This window comes from Spermophilus citellus (genome assembly GCF_964194105.1).
Source record: "Spermophilus citellus genome assembly, chromosome: X".
NCBI lineage: Eukaryota > Metazoa > Chordata > Mammalia > Rodentia > Sciuridae > Spermophilus > Spermophilus citellus.
Genome location: NC_138190.1, coordinates 33,812,736 through 33,832,714, shown reverse-complemented (window position 1 = coordinate 33,832,714; position 19,979 = coordinate 33,812,736). Strand labels below are relative to the sequence as shown.

General features: G+C 60.1%; 1 protein-coding gene across 7 annotated transcripts in view; it reads left to right on the top strand.

The window, feature by feature from the left end:
• The window catches only part of BCOR (BCL6 corepressor), a 123,741-nt gene that overhangs the window by 66,102 nt on the left and 37,660 nt on the right, over positions 1 to 19,979 (top strand). For 4 of the 7 annotated variants that reach the window (XM_081277510.1, XM_081277508.1, XM_081277509.1 and 1 more), the window contains exon 1: positions 13,126 to 13,267. The exons of the other annotated variants lie outside the window; for them this stretch is intronic. The gene's annotated coding sequence lies outside the window, so the exon portion shown is untranslated. Of the gene's footprint in view, positions 1 to 13,125; positions 13,268 to 19,979 lie in introns of those variants that run through there. 7 annotated transcript variants of the gene reach the window in all.

Sequence of the window (19,979 nt, the reverse complement as noted above, 5' to 3'; positions counted from 1 at the left end):
GAGATACAGCCACCTACACCACCACCCCCCCCAGGTGGGGAGACCTGCTGGCTGAGTTTGCTCAGTCCTAGAGGTTCCCTGAGAAGACATTAGCTGGGGGAGAGGAGAATGATATTTTCGCCTGAAATTTGTACATTTTTCTCATAGGGATTAAAATTACACGTCCTGGAAGGCTTTTTAAAAATTGGAAATACATAAAAATCCCAAGAAGAATTTATATTCCTGATGGCTTTGCTGATGGTCTTGTAAATTGTACATTTAATCAAAGGCACTTGAATGTCTTTTTTTTTTTTTTAACTATTGAGGAGCCATTTAAATGTCAACATAAGTGATTCCCTCCCAAACAGTGCTGTTTATACATTACTTCCCCTAATAGACCATAATGATTCATAAGGAGGCATTTCGCGCCTCTAAATTGTAGGCCTATTGAAATATAAATTAAGATGATAAATAATTTGACCTTACCTGAGAGTACTAAGTATTTACATGTGTCAAATACGAAATTACCCTGAACATCGGGGTCCCTAAAAAGGCAGCCTTCCTCTCCTGGCTGAATTTAATAAATAAAACGGGTTTATACCTTTCCCTGAGAGTGAGGAGGAAAAAAGGGAACACAAAAGATCGGGCTCGGGGAGCCGGTCGTCCCCGCCCTCCCGACTTCCCGGGAGACTGGAAGGGGGCGCGGAGCTCCCTCTCGGGGCGCGACCCGCGGGTGCAGGCCGCCCCCGCGCGCTCCCCTCTCCCCCTCCTTCCGCGACGCCGCTGGAGTTTCAAAACATGGAGTTTCCACAGGAACTTTGCCAGGCCGAGCTCGCAGCCCTCCCGGGTTCCCGCAGCGGGATTCGCCGAGTCGGCGGCGCCTCGCAGCCTCCCCGCCCCCACCCCCTCCGGGGAGCCGCTGACCCGGCGGCCCCCGGCAGCTCCGCCAAACCGCTCAGCGGGGTTCACCGCCCGAGCAGGCGCGGGGCCTCTGGGGCTCCGCGCCCCCGCCCGACCCTGCCTCGGTCCCGAGGGTGGCAGCCGATCACCCTCCGCGGGGCCCGAGCCGAGCCCGTCCGCTGGGCCTGTGTGTTCGCCGCCGCCGGCGCTGCCTGCTTTCGGGGCCCGGGGCTCGGCGAGCTCTCGGATCCCCCGCCGGGGGCTGAGGGGCGGGGGTCGCCGAGGCGGCGGAGGGGCTCGGGCCCGGCGGACAGAGGCTGGGCGCGCTGGCCGCTCGCGCCGGGGTTTTGTTTTGTTTTGAAGCCGACGTGGGGGATGGGCAGCACCTTGCCAATGAGAAATTTCCTGTTCGCAAGACTCAGCTTGCAGAGTTTCTGTCCTGCCCTTGAACTGACAAGTGGATTTCGGCTGCGCGAGTTCCTGAGAGTCAAGCCAGGCGCACGCGGGGGTGGGGGCGGGGGCACCGGCGCCGAGGCCCCAGGAGCCCGGCTGAGCGGGGCCGACGCCTGCCCTCCCGGTTCCCGGGCGCACCCGTGAGCGCCGAGCCGAGCGGTGACTAATCTGCGGCTCCGGGCCTCTTGGCGCGCAGCCCGGGCTCGCCTCCCGCCCCCTGGTCCCTCCTCCTCCTCGGCCGCGGCGCGCAGAGCTCCGCCGGGTGAATCGCGCGGGCCAGCGCCGCTGCTGTGACCGTGTTCCCGGGAGTGTGGGAAGCGGGTCGAGGCGAGCGGCTCCAGAGCGGTCTCCAGTCGGCCTGCTCCGACCCGGGTGCCACTGTGCATGTGTTTCCTTCCCCGTAGGCACTTTGATCAGCGTTTCCTCCACGCCGCCGAGGAGCCAGGGCGAACTGGGGCTTTTAACCCCTTCAATGCCGGCCCCACCGTGGCGGAGAGGGTGCTGCAGGGACCCTGGTCGACACCGGGCGCGATCAGTTTGCTTTGGCAAGCTGGAGCCTGGAGGAGCCCGGTCGGATCCGAGGAGGTTGCCCAAGCGCAGCACACTCTCCTGGGGAGAACAGGCCGCGAGGCCCGAGGCGGCTCGTTAATGTTCAAGCCCGCCCAAGGGCCGCGCAGTAACCCGACCTGCCCGGCGAGGCAAGGTGCGGGCCTGAAAGGCCCTGAGGGCGGAGGCTTCTGGAAGGGACCGGGAGGTTCTGGCGGGACCTGCCTTCACGCACCCTGTTGGCTGGCAAGCACGTGGGTGCCTTCCAGCCCCTTGCGCTCGCCCTGCAGACTCGGCTCTGGCCACCGCTCCCTCCCTTGGCCTGGCCTCGCCAAGGAGTTAATGATTGATTTACTGGCTCCGCGAGGCCGGCGCCCTCCCAGCTATTTGTCCCAGCTGAAGAGTTGCTGGCGAATAGAGTAGAGGCCAAGAGAGAGCGGGGGGTCTATAAGGATGGGAGGCCGGGCTGCCGACGGGCAGGAGCGGCCACTTGATTAGCTCCCACTGGGCGGCTCTAGTCGTGTCCGGGGCGAACCCGCGGGAGGCCGGGCCTGGGCGAAAGAAGCATTGGGAAGCACCGCATGTAAATGGGTTGGCAGCTGGTGATTAGGCCGCCCGGTTTTATGAGTCATAATGGGCCGCCCGCCTGGCCCTCAACCTGCTCCTTGTGGACCCGGCGCGCCAGGGCCCAAGCCGTGCACCGTTCCCAGCCGCGCAGAGGGGGGTGCTCCAGGGGGCCCTGGTCGCCGTAGGCGTTGCGCAGGATTTCCTCTCATTTCTCGTAAAAGGCAACACAAACACCCTAAATCAAACCGCTCCGACAACCGAAGGCTCCACACAGACACATCAATAAGGATTTCGCCTCCCGCGTTCGAACGCACTGAAACACTTGTCCTATTTTTATGCAAATGACACCACACAAATAGATCTCGCAGGCCCGGGAGAGGGGCGGGAGGAGGAGGGGCTCCGCCGCCCCATCCAGGGGGCGGTAAGGGAGGAGGGGGCGCCAAGCCCGCACCTTGGGGCCCGCGCCGGCTAGGGCACAGTGGGGCTGGCACTGGCCAGGCGGCCCGCCCCGCGTGCGGTGGCTCCCTGCCAGCGCCGCCAAGTCGGCCGCGTCCCCAGGCTGCCTGCAGAGGCGGATTAGGGAAGGAGCGAAGCGAGCCTGTGACTAATCGCGGGGCCTCGGACCGGAGCACCAAGGCCATGTGCGACTGACAGGATCGACACTAGCAGAGGACACAGCGACGCCTCGCTTAATTGCAGGCTTAAAAAATTGCCGCCTGAGCAGCTCTGGTGCGGAGAGCCACGGCGTGCGCGACGGTCTAGGGAGCGCGCCGCGCGTGTGGAGGGGGTGGTGGTGGTGGTGGGGATCCTGCTCTCTCGCCCCGAGGGAGGGAGGTTTGGCGTCTCTGAATCTAGGGACCTGACCCTCGCCTCCCCGACTCTGCAGGGTCGCCCCACCCGATTGAGTGTGGCCGAGCTGGCCAGCAGAGTACGATCCAGCCTCCAGGGCTAGGTTTTCGATCCTTTCCCGGGTACAGTCCACGTTTCCCCCTTCTCGCCCTAGATCCTAATAAAGGAGGAGGCTGTGCAGTTGGGGGTGAGAGATTCCAATAAAACCTTAAAATAAAAACCACACACAAGAAACACTTTCTCTTCCCTCCTCTTCTCCACCGACTGAGATACAAAGGACCAAAGGGAAGGAGAAGCAGGCAAGTCCAGGCTGCAAGGAGCGAGGTCACCGAGTGCCCCAAACTCGGGGCTTAGACTGGCACCCTGGGCCCGTCACCCACGGTCACAGTCCTTGTGTCCCAGACCTCCTTCCTGGAGTGCTGGAGCCTCTCGGGGAGAAGCGTCGCCGGGCGGCGGATCTGTGTGTGGGGGAGGGGAGGAAGGCGGGGTGGTGGGGAACCCAGCGAGAGAAGTTTCCACCACGCTCTGGTCCACTGCTGCCAAAATCCCCGAGCCCCTCCCCGCCCTCCCCGCCTTCCGTTGCCACCACAAGTTTGGTTTAACGAGAGCTCAGGACAAAAGCAAACGTTTTCTATAGACCCCGAAAACAAAGGGGAAAGAGACGCGCGGGGCCGCAGAGAAGCGGCTGCTAGCGTAATGGTGCCAGGCCGAAAGCAGAGCATTAGAACTGCAAAAGCCGCGCGGGCGGGAGGAAGTGCGAGGCGGGAGGCGGGAGAGCTGGGAGGGCGGGCGGGGGAGGGGCGCTGCGCCATGTTTCCGTGTCACCCGCCGAGTCGCCGGCGCTGGGCTCGGCCGCCGGCTCCCGCCTGCCTCCGTAACAGCAGAAAGCGTGCGATTAGCAGCCAGACAGGCGGGGACTCCGGGCCCGCGGGGCCACCGCACACGCCGCCCGCGGCCCGGGCCCGCGCCCCCCGCCCGCCGGGTAATCATCCTCCTTGCTGCAGCGCTGTGTGCACTCTCATTAGAGCAGGGAGGCTTTTCTCTGCGCACTCGCTCGACTCCCGCTGGCAAAACAACGCCTTCCCCGGCCGGGCCCTGAGCCAGGAGAGTCGGGGAGGGCGGGACGCGGGGGGGGGGCAGGGCCAGCCGCGCAGGTTAGCTGGACCGCCCGGGCTCGTCAGGGCATGGAGGGGTCCATCCGTCCTCCTCCACGCTCAGTGGCAAAGTCGAAGCCCAGTACCAGACTCTATGTCCCTATGGGGACGGGGGGGGGGAGGTGCTGGTGCCGCCTTGACCTACTCCGGTTCCCCGCCCGTGGCTCGAGGGGGGCCGAGGGGCAGATGAGTGTCTGGTTGGGGGAGCGGGGACTGACACTGGGAAGGATCCCCAAACAGGTTTTTCCCCATCTGTCTTATGGACGACCTCTTAAGGCCAGAAGCTGGATCCCAGGGTGGTGGCCCTTCGACCCTCGAAAGGAGACCCGGGTCGTCGGCAGTCTTTCTGGCTTTGGGCTTGATCGCCCAGAGAGGGTGGGAGATGGGGGTGGCCGAGGACCCCGCTGCTCCTGGCCCAGAGCTTCGGAGCCCCATTTTCTTCTCCGCGATCTTTGCACACAACAGTAGGCAGCCTCTCCCGGCACCACGCGCCCAGCTGCAGGGCCCGGGAGCAGGTGTTCTTGCCCGGCCGGAGTGGCGGCTCCGCGCCCCTCCGGTCCCAGCTGCGGGGCTGGAGAGGGGGGCGGGGGCGTGCTTCTGGCGGTGGCTGAGGGACGTCTCGCCGGACCGCGAGGAGGGTCCTCTGGCTTAAATGGGGGATACCCCAGGGCGCGGACTGTCTGCCTGTGGCAAGGAGGGAGCAGGGGTGCGTGCGGCCAGCCCTCGTCTGCAACAGCCCTGGGGGCCCGCGGAGGCCTCTCAGGGCGGCGCGAGGGCTTCCGGCCCCCGTGACGGCGGCGGCGGCGGCGGGGCGGCCGGGAAGTTCCCGGGGCGGCCGCGAGGAGCACCCTCCCCTGGCTGCTGCCGCCGCACAGCTCTCGGAGCGGTGTCCTGGGAGCCTCTGGGTGTCTGGCTACGCGGCTGTCGGCTTGCGCGGGGATGGTGGCCGCGGGGTGGTCCCGGCCCAGCCCCCAGCCGGGAGGCGGGGGCCAGGGACCCCGCAGGAGCGGCCGCGCGCCTCCCAGCCCCCCTCCTCGCCACCGCCGCCGCCGCTGATATGGCGGGCACGTGAAGCGCAGCTCGGCGCCCCGGCGCCAGCCAGGGAGCGGCCTGCCCCGCCGGCTCAGCTTACCCGCGGGTCCAGGAACGCGGAACCGAGCCTGGGCCGGCCCCGCGCCCCTGCCCCCCGCTTGACGCGGCCACGCACCCCCTCCCCGCCCGTGCCCGGCCTTGGGGCCGCGCCAGACGGCTTGCCCGAGGGGAACTCGGGCTGACTAATGGGACGCGTGTGGGCCTTACGTGAGGCCCGGCTGTCAGCGGATGCCCGCTCGCTCAGCGCTTAGGCCGTGGCCAGGCTTTTCGGGGAAGGGCTAGAGGAGGGGTTTCCCCGCTCGGCGGTTTCGGCTCCCCGGGGACGGTCCGTCTGTGGCTGGCCCCGGGCTCTGGGTCTTGCAGCCTGGCCGGAGGGAGCAGACTCGCTGCACGCCGGGCTCCAAGGATAGCACCTGAGATGGGACCGAGGGGGCGGGTTGGAGCCTCAAGACTTTGAGCCGAAGGTGGGCAGAGGCTGGGTCAACTTGGTTTGGGGGCAGGCCCTTCTTGATGTCTGCAATCTGGGGCCAGCAGCTGAGCTGGGGGGAATTCGCAGGCCTCCCTGCAGGCCTGGAGTTCGGTACTGAAACCTTCCTCAACAAATACAAAGTCTTCCGGAAACCCCTTCATGAGATTCCTGTGTCAGGGGGGAAAGGATTTCTTAAAACTCCCGGAGAGTCCAGTTCAGCTAGAGTTGTCGGATTCTGGGGCGTGTGATGCCTTTTCCTCCTTTTACAGGGGCCTGTAAAAATCAGCAGAGTTTCTTATTATTTCACATTAACAACCACCTCATGTTGACATAGTTATATGACCCTCCCAAATATAAGTACTTACTCAGTTTCAACACAGAAGCGCGATGGCGAAACAAACATGGACCAGTAACTAAGAGAAGGAAAAGGTGGCTTCGAGCTTGGGTTGGATGCAGGATAAATCCTCATCACGCATCCCTGGTTTTATTCAGCCTAATTACACTAGTAATCCTGCCCCCCACGAGAAAGCCTGAAACCCTGCAGTAGAGGTGCAACTTTTCCTGGGGAGCCAGTGGGGCGGGGGTAGCTGATGGAGGGGAGGTGGATTTTAAATGTCACTTCCAAATGAAAATGCTTTCCTTCAGCCTTTTTCTTTTTTTGATGCAGTTTTCGAAAAGGAGCATTTTGGCGAGATAAGAAGTGACCGATCAAAATCGCTGAGGGGAGGTTGTAAGCAGCCGCTTTGCCCCAGCTTAGCCTTATCTTATCTTTCACACTTGCATGGCGGAAAAAAAATTGGCTTATCTTTATCCCCACCCCCTTCTCGCCTTAATTGCTAAAAAACACTGGTGTGTTAAACGGGCAGGAAGGAGGTCTCTGGATTGTCAGTAGAAAAGGAAGATTCAAAAATGGGGGCTCCTGGGGGGAAGGGAGGATGGCAAGGTTTATTTATTCTTTCCCCGGGGCTTTCTAGAACAGCACAGAGGGTCCAGTCGCTGGAAGGCCCCATGGCCAGAGGTTTTTTTTTTTTTTTTTTTTTTTTTTTAAGGAAAAACAAAACAACACAGGATGGCCTTGGTTCCAGCGGCTTCTCCAGGCCTCGCTTTCTCAGCACTGCCTTTGCCAACCTCTCAAAAGCCTGCGGAGGGTCTCGGGTTGAGGTCTTCCTGCCTCCATCCCTCCTCCTCTATACACTTTCCCCTTTTGGGGAGGGGGGATGCAAGGCTGGGGCGCATAGCCTGCTGGAAATCATTAAAATATATGCGAGTGTCTGCAAACACACACTTTTAAATCATGGCGTTTCCCCTCCACGCTGGTATATTTAAACTCCAGAGCGAGCTGGATCTCCTCCCTCTCAGTCGTTTGTCTGTGTCACCGACAGGCTGCTAATGGCCGGGCTTCCAGGCGCTGTGCATTATGCATTAGCCTCCTCCCTCCGCCGCACACAGAAGGTTCTGTCAGGCCTCGCAACAGAAACCACCCTGCAGCCCCACCGCTGCTAAGGCGCTGGAAAAGCAGGGATGGGGAGGCTGGGGGACCGAGGCAGAACTGAGTGGCCCGGGAGGTGGAATGGGAGGGGGTAGAGTGTGCTGCAGATTAAGTTCTTTGGAATCCCCAGCTCTGCACGAGCCCAGAGGTCTGCTCCTGGCTGCGACCTTCCCAAGGCAACCACCCTGCGCCACTCACCTCTGTGCCCGGCTTTGGAGGGAGGCGGGTGAGCTCCGAGGTGTTTAGAGACAGATCAGCGCCGCGTTTCCATCTGCTGGCTCCCCCTTCCCCTCCTGCAGTGGACGAGGGGCAGACTGAGCCTTCCAAACCTCTCCCCCCCACAAACACCCCAGTCCCGAGAAGGGCCCGGGGTGGTGAGCCTCCGCAGGGACCTCGAGGAAGTGGAGGAGGGAAGCTGGATACAAAATGGCTGGGGCTGGAGGCCAGCAACCTGAGTCCCAGGGCGAGTAGTTGATGGTTCCCCGCCCCCCTCTCCCTGCGGTTCCCACTCACTGCCCCGGCCGAGTAAAATATGCGCAGGAGGCGCCTTGCTAAATAAGCCCCGGCGCGGGACGTGGCGTCCGGGTTTATCTGCAGGAGCACCCGGCCTGCAAGGCAGCTTCGAAGGCTCTTAAACTTAGGACAGGCCATGCAGGAGACAGGGCCTCCCAGAAGCCTCCTGTTTTTCTGCCCATTCAGTTGGCACCCAACCACCCTGCAGGCCTCACTGTGTAGACGTGCCTGAGTCCCAGGAGCTCAGGTCATGACACAAATCCAATCCAGACAGTTCCTGTGAACCAGGAACTCTGGCCCTTCTTCTCCCAAACACTCAAGGACCCTCCAAAGGCCAGGTAGAAGAAAGAACAGCCATCTTTAACATTGTGAACCCCAAGTTCAGCAGTGCTCTGTCCTGGAAGCAGCCATCTTCAGATGACTCGTGATCAGCTAAATCCCTGGGACAAGGATGGGTCTCACATCTTTACCTCAAATGAATTTGGAAAGGGAAGCAGGATATATGCTCTGTGCTTGGAAGGGTGAGCCAGTGTATCTTTAAAGTACCATTGGATAAGCCCAGAGTTCTTTTACAAAATGACCAGATGACTGTAGGTGTGAGTGTTTGGGTGTTTTTAAACAGTAACAGGCTACCTCAGTTTGTAAAGTAAAAAACAAATTATACCCATTCAAATGCCAAAAGTTCCCATTACTCCAATATGGAGTGTCATAGGCCAGAGAACAGCCTCAGAGGAGGGCAGTCAGAGGCCTAGAGAGCTTTTAGGATGTCCACTCTACTTTGTTACAAATATGCCCCCCAACAATGTTGGGAGCCCAGGGTACCCCCCCAAAAACAACACTGGCTAGGACCTCAACACAGGATTCGTGGCCTTTCCCCCAAGCCTGGGCATGGCTGAAGGTGTGAAAGAGGCCCTGGCACATCTTGCACAGTCACCAGACCTGCAAAGGGCAGCAAGGCCTGTGGCCAGAAGCTCCAAGTTGCTTGCCCAGTTGCAGAACCTGGAGTAGCAGAGCGGCCTGAGGTCCAGCCATATGTTATAACCACAGGACCCTTTCATGGGGATGGGGCTGGTTGAGGAGGGGCAGCTCCCCCCTCCAAGCATCTCTCATTTCTGCGCTTATTTCTTTATTTCTCCACTGGCTACACGGCCTCCCCTCTCTTACACTCCCTCTCCGCCTCCTCCTCTGCTTTTATTGAAATCCTCCCCTCTCTGAGTGCCTGGTATAGCGGCCTGACCCCCAGGTCAGCTCCCGAGGGGCTCGTGGGAGGGCAGAGGAGGAGGGAGCAGGGAAAGGGCCAGACGCCCGCACACACTGCAGGCTGAGTCCCCAGCTCCTGCAACCTCTTCCTGAGAGGGGCCATAAGATCTTTCTTGCTGCCTCTATTTCCCAGAACAATTCCAACTAACCAGGCCAATAGGTGTAATCCTGCCCCCCCTTTTCCTTTGCCTTAGGGCACCTCGGGAAAATCCCACGTTTTAATTCCCAGTGAGTCAATCCCCCCTCTCATGCCTCTTAGGACTCCCTTAATACGATATTTTAAAAATCCCATGGAGTTGGAAAATGTATCCCTAAGAGATGGAGAAGAAGCCCTTCAATCCCACCAGCCCATCCTGCAATATACCATGGAGGGGAGAGTCCTTGCAAAAGGGGGGCGTGGGGGGTGAATGCTGCAAATTAAGTCAAAGGCGAATTTACTGGCCTGTTTGTCTACAGCATCAAATTTCTCCTGCAGTCAGCCCTCACCAGGGCCCCTTTGCGTTTACAGCATCCCCCTCCATTCATTTTAACTCTAGGACTTAAAGTTAGACAAACAGGCCCCTTTGTCAGCAGCCCCGGGAGGCCACAGGAGTCCGAGAAACAGCAAGCTCCGTGGTCAGCTCCTGGATTTTCCAAAAGTTCTGGACTGTTATATGCCACTAGAAACTCCGGGAAAAGCCTGTGCCTGGGGGGGAGAGTTGGAGAGATGAGGGGAGGGGAGAGAAGGTGGCCAGGCACTGGGCCAGGGCCTCTGTGGTGCGGCCTAACCCAGCCGGAAGGACCTGGCACCGATCCGCACTCGCCCAGGCCAGCTCTCCTGCCCAGCCCACAGCAGTCCAGCGGCCTTTTCGCCTGGAACCGCATACACAGAGTTCCCCCACAAATCCCCAATGCCAGCCTTCCCAGTTATTTTAGACTTGTTTTGAATAAAAGGAGTCGCTTCAAAAAGAAATGTTGCTACAACACACAACTAGCGGCCTTTTCTCCAGCTGTGTCTCTAACTCTCATGCGTTCAGTCTAATAACTTTTAATGTCTGGCCCTAAAATGTCTTTATAAAAAATAGCTTTACAGCATAATAGTCCAGGTGTCTTTCTACTGGAGATTTAAAAAAAAAAAGTGTGGATTAGCTTTCGGAGATGTCCACCCCAGAAAGACCAGGAAGCAAAAGACATGCATTCCATTCTGCAGGCGCGGGTCCTGGAAGCGCTTGCTCGCGGCCCAGCTCGACTGGGCACTGCTCGCAGTGGCCCTTCCCCGCCTGCCTTTTGCATCAGTTGTTACAAGCAGCTCTGGAGCATGAAGATTTAATTCTGCCCAAGTTTCGGGTTTCAAACGGTAGAGATGTTTCACTTCTGCTTTGAGAATGGCTGTTTTTATAACTATGTGATGAGAACTAAAACAGAATGAATAAAATCGCACCCAATATCAGTCCCAGTCAATAGTCTCATTTTTAAAAGGGAAAATATCTGCTAGCTAGAGCTGATTTTGGCCTTGACCTTGACTTAGTAATCAACTTGAGATGCTTTTGATTATTTTTGGCATGGGGACACTCCAGGATATTTAAAAACTTTCCGTGTGGATTTACAAACCACCTCCATTTCGGATTTATGTTCTCATCAAGCCTGCACCATCTTGTTCTTAGGCAGAACAGACACCCCACCCCCTTCCCAGCATAAAAGACCCTTGTGAGCAGCCCAACGGGGGTCACCTTTGGCCTCGACGTCCGCGCCCCCAGTCTGGGAACAGTTAGGCCGGAACACCCCTCCCCCACTCTCACCCCTTCCCGCCAGCTTTGTGAACTGGGGCTCCCGCTCGCCCTTGAGGTTCTGCGCTCGGGGTAGGCCGGAACCTTGCTTCTCCGCTCCCCTGCCCCCGCCCGCCTGCCCCCACCTCCCCACCCCACCCGCACTCAGCGCCGCGCCGGGTGCGCTGGAGAAGCTCAATACGTGTCAATTGAATTGAACTGCTGCGGGTGCAGGCTGTACGCCGCCGCCGAGCACCGATCAGCACGACGTTACCGAGTGGAAATTTATGGGGCGAACGCTGTAAGCCAAAAGTTGCTCCCTGCCAAGGAAAATAAAACGCGGGAGATAATCTCTCGGAGCCAGGGTGAGGGACCAGGGCAGACCCTCCAACCATCTGAGGTGCAGACCTTGAAATGCCGAAAAAACGGAAAAATTCTGTCGGATCTCCGCTCCCCTATCCCTCCCCCGCCTCCTGGTGTCCCCAAGAGCTGCTCCCTGCGCCTCCCCCCGCGCCCCCCCCCCCTAAACAATTCCCACACAATTGAAACGTCCGGGGAACTTGGCCGCGGAGTTAGGGCGGAACAGCCACTGTTGCCCCGGGTGGTGTTTTCAGGTAGCTCAGGACACCAAAATGGGAAGGAGCTCCTTCGGGAAGAAGGGGTGATCTGGGGTGGGGGTGAGCGCAGACGCGCACTGCTAGGCTCTGCTGGGTTTCGGAGGGGACGCGAGGCCGAGAGAGCGCAGCACTGGTGGCGAGAGGCGGCAGTGGCGGCTGCCGCTGGGGTTTGACAGCTTTGGCTGAGCGGAGTGCCAGGCGCTTTATGGTAATTGCGGTCCTCCACTGGCCTTCTGGGTAGCAAGGGGAGTCTCGGCGCGCGCCTGGGAGAGCTGCCCCCGCAGCCCCCATCCCCTCGGCTCGGGCTCTGCGGGCCGCCCTCGCCGCCACCTCCGCCGCCGCCCAAGTCGGTCTCCGGCTCGCCCAGGACGTGCGTCCTGGCCGGGTGTGTGCAGCCAAGTCGGCCCGAGCTGGGGAGGGGACGGCAGGGGACAACGGGGGTGCCACCCAGGTGGTCCGGGGTACGGACGTGGAGAGGCCCCGACGCACCGGCCTGGGAATCGATGACGGCCGGGGAAACTCGGGCAAACCTTTCCTGGGGAATCACCCCTCCCGAAACCCCACTGCGGAGGCGCCGCAACGGAGGGAGAGCAGAGACTGGGGGAGCTCAAACTTGCGAGAGCTGGAGGCGGCGGCTGTCGCCCGAGCGCTGCGCCTGCGGGGGGAGGGGAGGCGGCTGCTGGGAGGGAGGGAGGGAGGGCGGGCGGAGGGAGGGGGAGGAGGAAGAGGAGGGAACCAGGGAGGGGGGACGCGTTGGGATCGCGGCGTGCGGCTGCAGACGGAGCCCGGGCTCCCAGCGGCAAGGTGAGGCAGAGCTGCGCTCCTCGCTGAACGCGGGCGGAGCTCGGCGGCTGCGGGGGAGACGCGCCGGAGCCCAGACCGCGACCGAGAGCGGGAGCTAGGCGGGCGGCGGCGGAGGGGGAGCCCGAGAGCCGCCGGGCGGAGAGCCCAAGCCGCGCTGTCGCCGCGCAGGGACGACTTGGCCAACACACTCTCTCTCTCTCACACTCTCTCTCTCTCTCTCTCTCTCTCTCTCTCTCTCTCTCTCTCTCTCTCTCTCTCTCTCTCTCTCTCTCTCTCTCTCTCTCTCTCTCTCTCTCTCTCTCACACACACACACACACACACACACACACACAGCCCGAGCGGGCGCTCGCGGCGAACCGTCAACATGGCGCTGGGGCTCTTGCCCGAGCGCGGGCGGCAGCGGCGGCGCGGGAGCTGCTGAGCCAGGCGGAGTCCAGTCCAGCTGCGGGAGCCCGGAGGTTCGCGCGGGGCTGTCGCCACCTGCCCTGAGGCTTGGAGCCCGCCCCGCCCCGCCCCACCCCCACGCGGCTGAGAGCCCACCCCTCGGCGGGGCCGACCCCGAGGGCAGCCGGCTGGCAGCAGACGGCGAGGGAGCGCGGCGCCTGAGCGGGCTGCGGGCAGCCGGGGACGGCAAACTTTGCTGCTCGCTGCGCTTCCCCGGCCCGGCTCCTTCTCCGCTCCCTAGCGTCGCCAGCCCCCAGCCCCGCACACCACTTCCCAGCCACCCAGCCGACCCCCGCTCCTCCTTGCTGCCTCGACTCTGCTCCGGGGAAAACTTCAAAGCGCCGGATCGCAGGCTCCCTGCCTACTCCCCGACTGGGGATTTCAGGTCAGTGCCCGGAACACCTTTCCCCAGGGAGGCCGCGGGCGGGCTGGCGCGCCACGGGCTGCAGTCGGCCCCCTCCCCTGGGGCCCCCGCCGGTCGCGGGTTTCTTCTCCGACTCTCGCGTACCCCGCGAACCTTTTGCCTCGCGCTTTCCCTTAGCTTCATTGCTCGCTTTCGTTTTTATTTCATAGCTGTAAGTTATTAGAAATGCAGCCAACCTAAGCGGCCCCGCGTAGGCAACGGGGAGGGAGGGCGCAGCTGGGGGCCTGCCGCCTCCCGGGGGGCTGGGAGGAGAGCAGGGAGTTCGCAGAGTGGAAGTTTGCAGCCTGTGTGTGTCTGCGCGGGAGCGCGGTCGCCGCTGAGCGCCGCTTGTCGGGTGAAGGGGGGGAACTGGGCTGGAAGCTGGGAAGCTCGGCTCGGCGTTAGCTCGAGAGCAGGAAGGGGAGGGCGGCGGGTTCCCGTCTGCTTTCTTTTTCGACTCGGGAAAGAACTGTAAAAACCCCCAGCCTCCGCCGCCTGGTCTCGCCTCTCCGGGGGCCGATCGTTCTTCCTAGTGGAACGACGGCGTGTGCGTGCGCAAGGGTGTGTGGCGGGCGCCTCCGGCCGAGTCGAGCTCGACCTGTCGCCGCCGTGCAACTCGGGAGGGGAGTCCCGGTTTTTTTTTTTTTTCTTTCTTGGCTTGCCCCAAAGCTCGGATCACGTGGATTAAAAAAAAAAAAAAACTACTAGGAAATTGTGCAGAGCCAGGGGTTCCCACTCGGCCGGTCGGCCCCGCCAGGTCAGACGCTTTGTTTTGTAAATGTTCTTTTAAAATTGTAATCCGCGGCCCCCTGCCGCCTCCACCCTCGCCGAGGCGTCGTGGGCTAGGTTGAAGTTATGAGCCCCCAGGGGTGGGTGGTGTAGAATGTGCCTGTGTGCGGGCGGCGGCGGGGGGGGGGCGGGGAGACCTGGCCCTCCGCTGGGCAGTGGGGAGTCTGGTGGGAAGCGCTGATGGGCGTGTGAAAGTCTGCTGCCGGAGGAAGTTGGTCCCACTCGGAGGGCGTGCGGCGCGGAGGCTCAGCGCGAAGAGGAACTTGCGCACCGGGTGCGATCCTCGGTTGAGGCGGGGAGGGCGAGGCGCCGCGGGGCCCGCGCTTGGAGCGGGCGGGAGGCTGCGCCGCAGAGCCTCAGCCAACTCGGGGGCTCGGGGCGGCGGCGGCGAGCGCCTGCTGTTTACGAAAGGAGCCTCGGGGCGCCGTGTGCGGACTAGGTCGGCTCGAGGCACGCGTGGTCCCGGCGGGCTTCCCGCCGCCCGAACGCTCGAGGGGCACGTACCCGGGTCCCGAAGACTGCGGTGCCTGGCCGCGTGTAGGCCGAGGCCGGGTGAGGCTTAATTTGCTGTTAATGAATCTTTTCCAGAAAGTCCGCGATCTCCAGCTAGAGACTGTGAGTGCCCGCGCACGGGGACGCGCGCCGCCGGCGTCTAGAGTGTGGGGGTTGGGGGAATGGAAGAGCGACTGAGGAAGGAGGGTTATGTGTATTTAAAAACAAACCTTAAAAAGAAACCAACGCGCTTCAAATAGGTATTCGCACAGCCTCACTGCGTCTAGACTAGACAGCTCCTGGTTTAGCATTGTGGCTGTTTTTCCTCCCCTTCTGGAGAGGGGACTAGGGGAGAAGAAAGGGGTACTGGTGTTTGGTTCTAGGGGTAACCCCTTGGAGAAAAACCCTTTAAAAGGCCTGGGAGTAAAAATGAGGAGGAAATGGCCCACCCCAGAAGGTGGTGGGTGGTGAGCGCAGACAGACTTGGGTATTTCTAGCCATCTGACACTTCCTGTGGCACTGGAAACGGACACCGCGGACCGAAATCTACCCTTAAGAGGTGTTGGATTCGGTTTTGCCAACAGAATTGCTTGTGTGGAAGGCATTTTAATTGTCAGCCTCTGGCTCCTGTGCATGGACACTTGGAGGATATGCTCCCTTTTCGACCCTTCCCACTCCGCCCCCGACCTGTTATCTGGTCTGGTCTGGGCTTTGCAGTGTAGGTTCTAGTGTTTATTTTGGGCACGATTTCACCGCGTAGAGGAAGTGGGGGGTAAGCTATGATTAATATGCCGTCCAGGTCTAATCCGATGCTGGCCTTCGGCGTGCGGGTATACACCGCCAGGCACGCAAATTGCCCAGGGTGGTTAGGGGAGCGCGCGGGTTTCGGGCGCTGGGCGCTCCGCCGCCAGGTCGGGGCTGGGGCTTGGCCGGCCCCAACGCTGTCCTTTGAGGCTCTGTCACCAGTAGGTGACTGAGAGTTAATTAGGAAGTGTTCTCTGGATCAATGGGCCGCACAGCTCATTAGCGATTCTCTCCAGCCCTTTGCAGGGCCGGCCTGGCCTCCGCCTCCCACACAGGCCGGGGCCCCGCGGTCCTGGCTGCGGAGAGCGGCGCTGGGAAGTGGGGAGGGGCGGGCAGCTAGGGACCGCAGGGAGGCGAGTGTAACTTCGCCGGGCGGCGCGTTGCGTGCGGCGCCGCGAGGCCCGCGCAGCCCGCTCTTTCTTCCTGCTCACGGTCGCCTCCTCTGTGTCTTTAACTCGCTCCCGCTCGCGTCGCTGCCTGGCTGCTCCTCCCCGCCTCCCTCGCCTATCTCTTGTTCTCTAAGCACGACGCCTGTGCTCCCCGCCCAGTTTGGGATTAGACAAGATAAAAATAGGACTGCCCAGCGCGCAGAGCTGTGACTGTGCCCCGGCAGCCGGGCTGGTGGGAGCGCGGGGGGCAGGAGCTGGGGAGCACCCGCCGGGCGCTCTGGGCGGCCAGCGTCTGTAGTCCCCCACCCCCACCCCGCAGGCTCCGTCACGCTCCCCGGAGTCTGTCCGCCGTGAACCGTGCGGGCCGGGGGACCTGGGCAGGGTCTCCGCGCTCTCGCGGGTGTTGTTGGTGTGCCGGTGATAGATCGGTCTAGACAGCCATGCAGGCTCCCTCCCGGCTGAAGGACGGGGGGGGGGGGGGGACGCGGAGACGGCAGCAGACTCCCGCGAGCAGCGAGTGAGCGAGCTAGCCTGCGGGCCCAGAGAGCTGGGTGGAAGGAAGGCTGCCCCCCCCTTGTCTTAACCCTTTAAGGTGGGTAGAGGTAGTGTAATGGGGAAGGGGTGCAAAGCAAAGAGTCGAGTAGAAATTCTTGGAGGCCGAGTAGCCAGCCCCCCAGGGGAAAGGAGTCAGGAATCTAAGCCTAGGGTTTTCCTTTCTCTTCTGTGTGTGCATGGACACATCCTGGTGCATCCTCTGTATCTTAATACAAACCAAATGCAGCTGCTAAATGATCTAGCTTGACCGGATACTTGTCAGTGGGGGAGCTGTGAACACACACAATGGGCACCCTCGCTTAAGGAACTGAGTTTGGGAGATGCAGATGTGTACACCTCAATGTTCCCAAGAGAGAGTTTTTGCTGGCATTCAAGTGAGGGATGGTCTGCACAGAGCTCTAGTAGGGTGGGGCCTCTGACTGAGCGCTGCAGACTAAGAACCTGAGCCTGAAATGCCAGGCCAGAATGTACAGGTATGCCCTGAGAGAGCGGGGGGGGGGTGTCTTTGAGTTGTCCGTATAAATAAACACTTTTAACTGTGAACTTGTATGCAAGAGAGTCAGACTGCGAATACAAGTTGGGCTGGACACTGATGTGTTGTTAGGAGATCCATCATTTGTATACACATGGTGCTAATAGTGAATTGGTCTGAAAATTTAATCCAACTTTGCACACATTAGTCTAGTTCTTTCCAGAGTCTGAAATTAATTGGTAGTTGTGTGACCCTATACATCAATAACTTGCTACTAATTCTACGCTCTTCTCCCCTACCTTTCTTTTAAGGGTTTGTGGTCTAGGGATCCTCTATTTACTTTTAAATGGTAAACCCATACTGGCTGGTCCTGGGCATGAGCCACATATAGGCAAAGCAAGAAAAACATAAGTAGTATAAGGAGATGTATGTTGGACAGGAATGCTCAGATTAAGACATGTGCCTGAATGACAGGTGCTGAGACAAATCAAGACACTTGGGACTCCAATGTCCAAATGGAACAAGAGATCCATAAGAGATAAAGAACCGGCCAAGAGAAATGTAAATATGGGTGTGCAAATGCAAAGATGTATGGCGATGTTCTAAGAAAAGTCCAACTTTGTTGAGCTGGAAACTGGGGCAGAATTTCAGTAAGTGGGTTCCAGAAACAAAAGTCCATTTCAAGGTGTGAGGAGGGTCACTTGGAAACACAAAAGGCATTCATATGCATACACCCATGCTTAGATGCACAGGCTGAATGACCAAACACCCTCAATGCCTGACGGAGACTTTCCTGCCCAGTGAGACCAATGTGGATACAAAAGTGCAGGCCACACAACCACATTCACACGCACAATTCACAAGGGAATAGTGTTTCTGGCTGGAAGGAACCAGGGGCAGAGCAGCTCCCAAAGGATGGAGTCTCTTGTCTAATACAAGAGGGGGTGAGGGTGTGTGCGGAGCAGGTAGGAGGGATTCCGAAGAGATTTGAAGTTCACCTTGAATGGCCGGATGGTGGAGGAAAAGGGGATAGCTTGCCACTCTGTGGCCTCCAGGAATGGATGTAGCACTGCTGGGGCCTGTTGGCTAAGGTGAGGCAGAGCCTGGCAGACTGGGAAAGACCAATGGAAAAACGTGTGGCTCCTGGGAGGAATTAAAGGGAAGGCAGGCATGCTTTTATTTGGGTCTGTTGTGTTTGTTTGTTTGTTTGTTTGTTTGTTTTTGCTGGGGGACACGGTGCCGGCTGGCCAGTGTAGGGTGGATTAGCAGGCGCCTGGGTGACCCCAGACGCGCATGTAAACTCCTGCTAGGGTTTAGTTTGCCTGCGGCGTCGATTTGCCGCGGTCCCTCTTTGTCTGAGCCCAGCCGGGAATTCCAGCTTTTATTGGGAAGACCGCACTTGGGTGGAGCCCCGGCCGGGCGGGGCAGGGCTGGGCTTCGGGCTGGCCAGAGGCTTGCAGTCTCTTGTGGCCAAAGTGCCGCCCCAAACCCGGGATGGTTCTCAGGCACGACCGCCAGCCCCTGACAATGCCACCCTGCTGATTTCCTCGAGGGCGCCAGGCCCAGAGGCCCAGTCGTCTCGGCTGGGCCTGGGACCGCGTGGGTCCGCCTCATCCGCCGTGCCCCACCCCTCCCCCGCCGGCCTGAGGCCGAAAGGAGCTCTGAAGGCCCTTTGTTAGGCCTCGGGGTCACACCCGTGCCCCGGGGGCCGCTGAAGGGCGGGAGAGCAGTGCTCTGGGTGAGGGAGGTCCTTTTCCTTGCCTGGGATCCCGGGCGGCCAGTGTCGCCAGATCGGGCCTGGTGGGGGACTCGCCCGGACTAGAGGAGGGAGACCGTGGCCCGACCGTTTCTTTGCCAGTGTTTATGGCCGACGGGATTCCTTTTGCACAGTCAGCCGTGCCGCTGAGGCCTAGGTGGCGAAGCCCGGAGAATCCGCCCTGCAGGACTGTTGGGGCCTCCTTGGTCCTCCCGGGTGGCGACCCTGTCGCGTTCCGACGCGAGCACTTGGCCCGGGGCGTGTCCTGATCTCCTACGCTACCCCGACGGCTTTCTCTGGTAGCCCCAACGTGTTCCCCAGGAAGGGCCATCTGACTTTTTGCTGGGTGGGAGTTCATTAACGGTGCTCTGCTGCTTTTTTCTGAAGGCCCCTTTCGGGGCGCAGGCTCACTTTCCCGTGTGCTGTCTGTCGAGGGTCTCACAAACGCGGATTCTCACTTGGTTTTCTTGCAGAGTCGTGTCTCCCCAGCCAGTACCCACGGGCTGGGCTCCCCGTGATTAGACAAGCGGGAAAGTCCACTCGGAGAAGATCCTGACAGCATAAAATATAATTTGTGATCTAAAAGACAGTTTCCAGTATAATCTCATTATGCACCACAGACTCCCGGTGTTATTTTGTGGAAGGCGGACAATGATCAATTTACATTGACCCGGGGCTGGGCGAGCTTTTAGATGGTAATTGCCATATTGATTTGCATGCAAAAAGGAGACCTGCTAAAATTAAAGACCGGAAGCTAAATTAAACTAAATTTATTGTCTAGGTGCAAACCCCGGGAACTGTTGGGGGAGGGGGTGAGCCAGGTCAGGGTGCCCGGGGCAGAGCAGGTGAGAGGCTGGAGCTTCAGGAGGTCACAACTTTGGGAGCGATCTTAGCCCTCGTGATTTCATAAAGTGGGGAGGGGGACGTGTTTAGGAAAAAGTTATTAAAAAGGCACTATTGCGGGGTAGGCACTGGGGTCTCTCCATGCCAATAGTGACTGCAAGGGAAGAGGAGGTTTATAAGGTTATAGTGGTCTTCCAGCACCATTTCCGGCACTCCCCACCCCCCATTTCTATTGTTCTGCCGGGACATTTGCAGTCGTGCTAGGGACACCAAAAACTCTTGCCTCGGAAGAGTTAAAAAAAAAAAAAAGGCAGCCCTTCCCCCTTCCCGCCTCGCTTTCCCCCCTCCCCCTTCCTAAGCGTTAGGCCATTCCGAGAGAGCGCCAATGTGTGGGGCGCACTTCACGCGCGCCGCGGGCAGGCCCGCGCCTTGGAGATGCAGGAGAGTTTCTCTTTAGACGCCGTGGCCGCGGGCTTGACTGGACGGCGATCGCTCCGGGAAGCCTCCGGTTCCAGGTGGCCCAAGTAGGCGGGGGTGAGGTGGGGTGCGGTGGACAGGGGGGGGGGCATCTGTCCAGGCCGCCGGCTAGGGTGC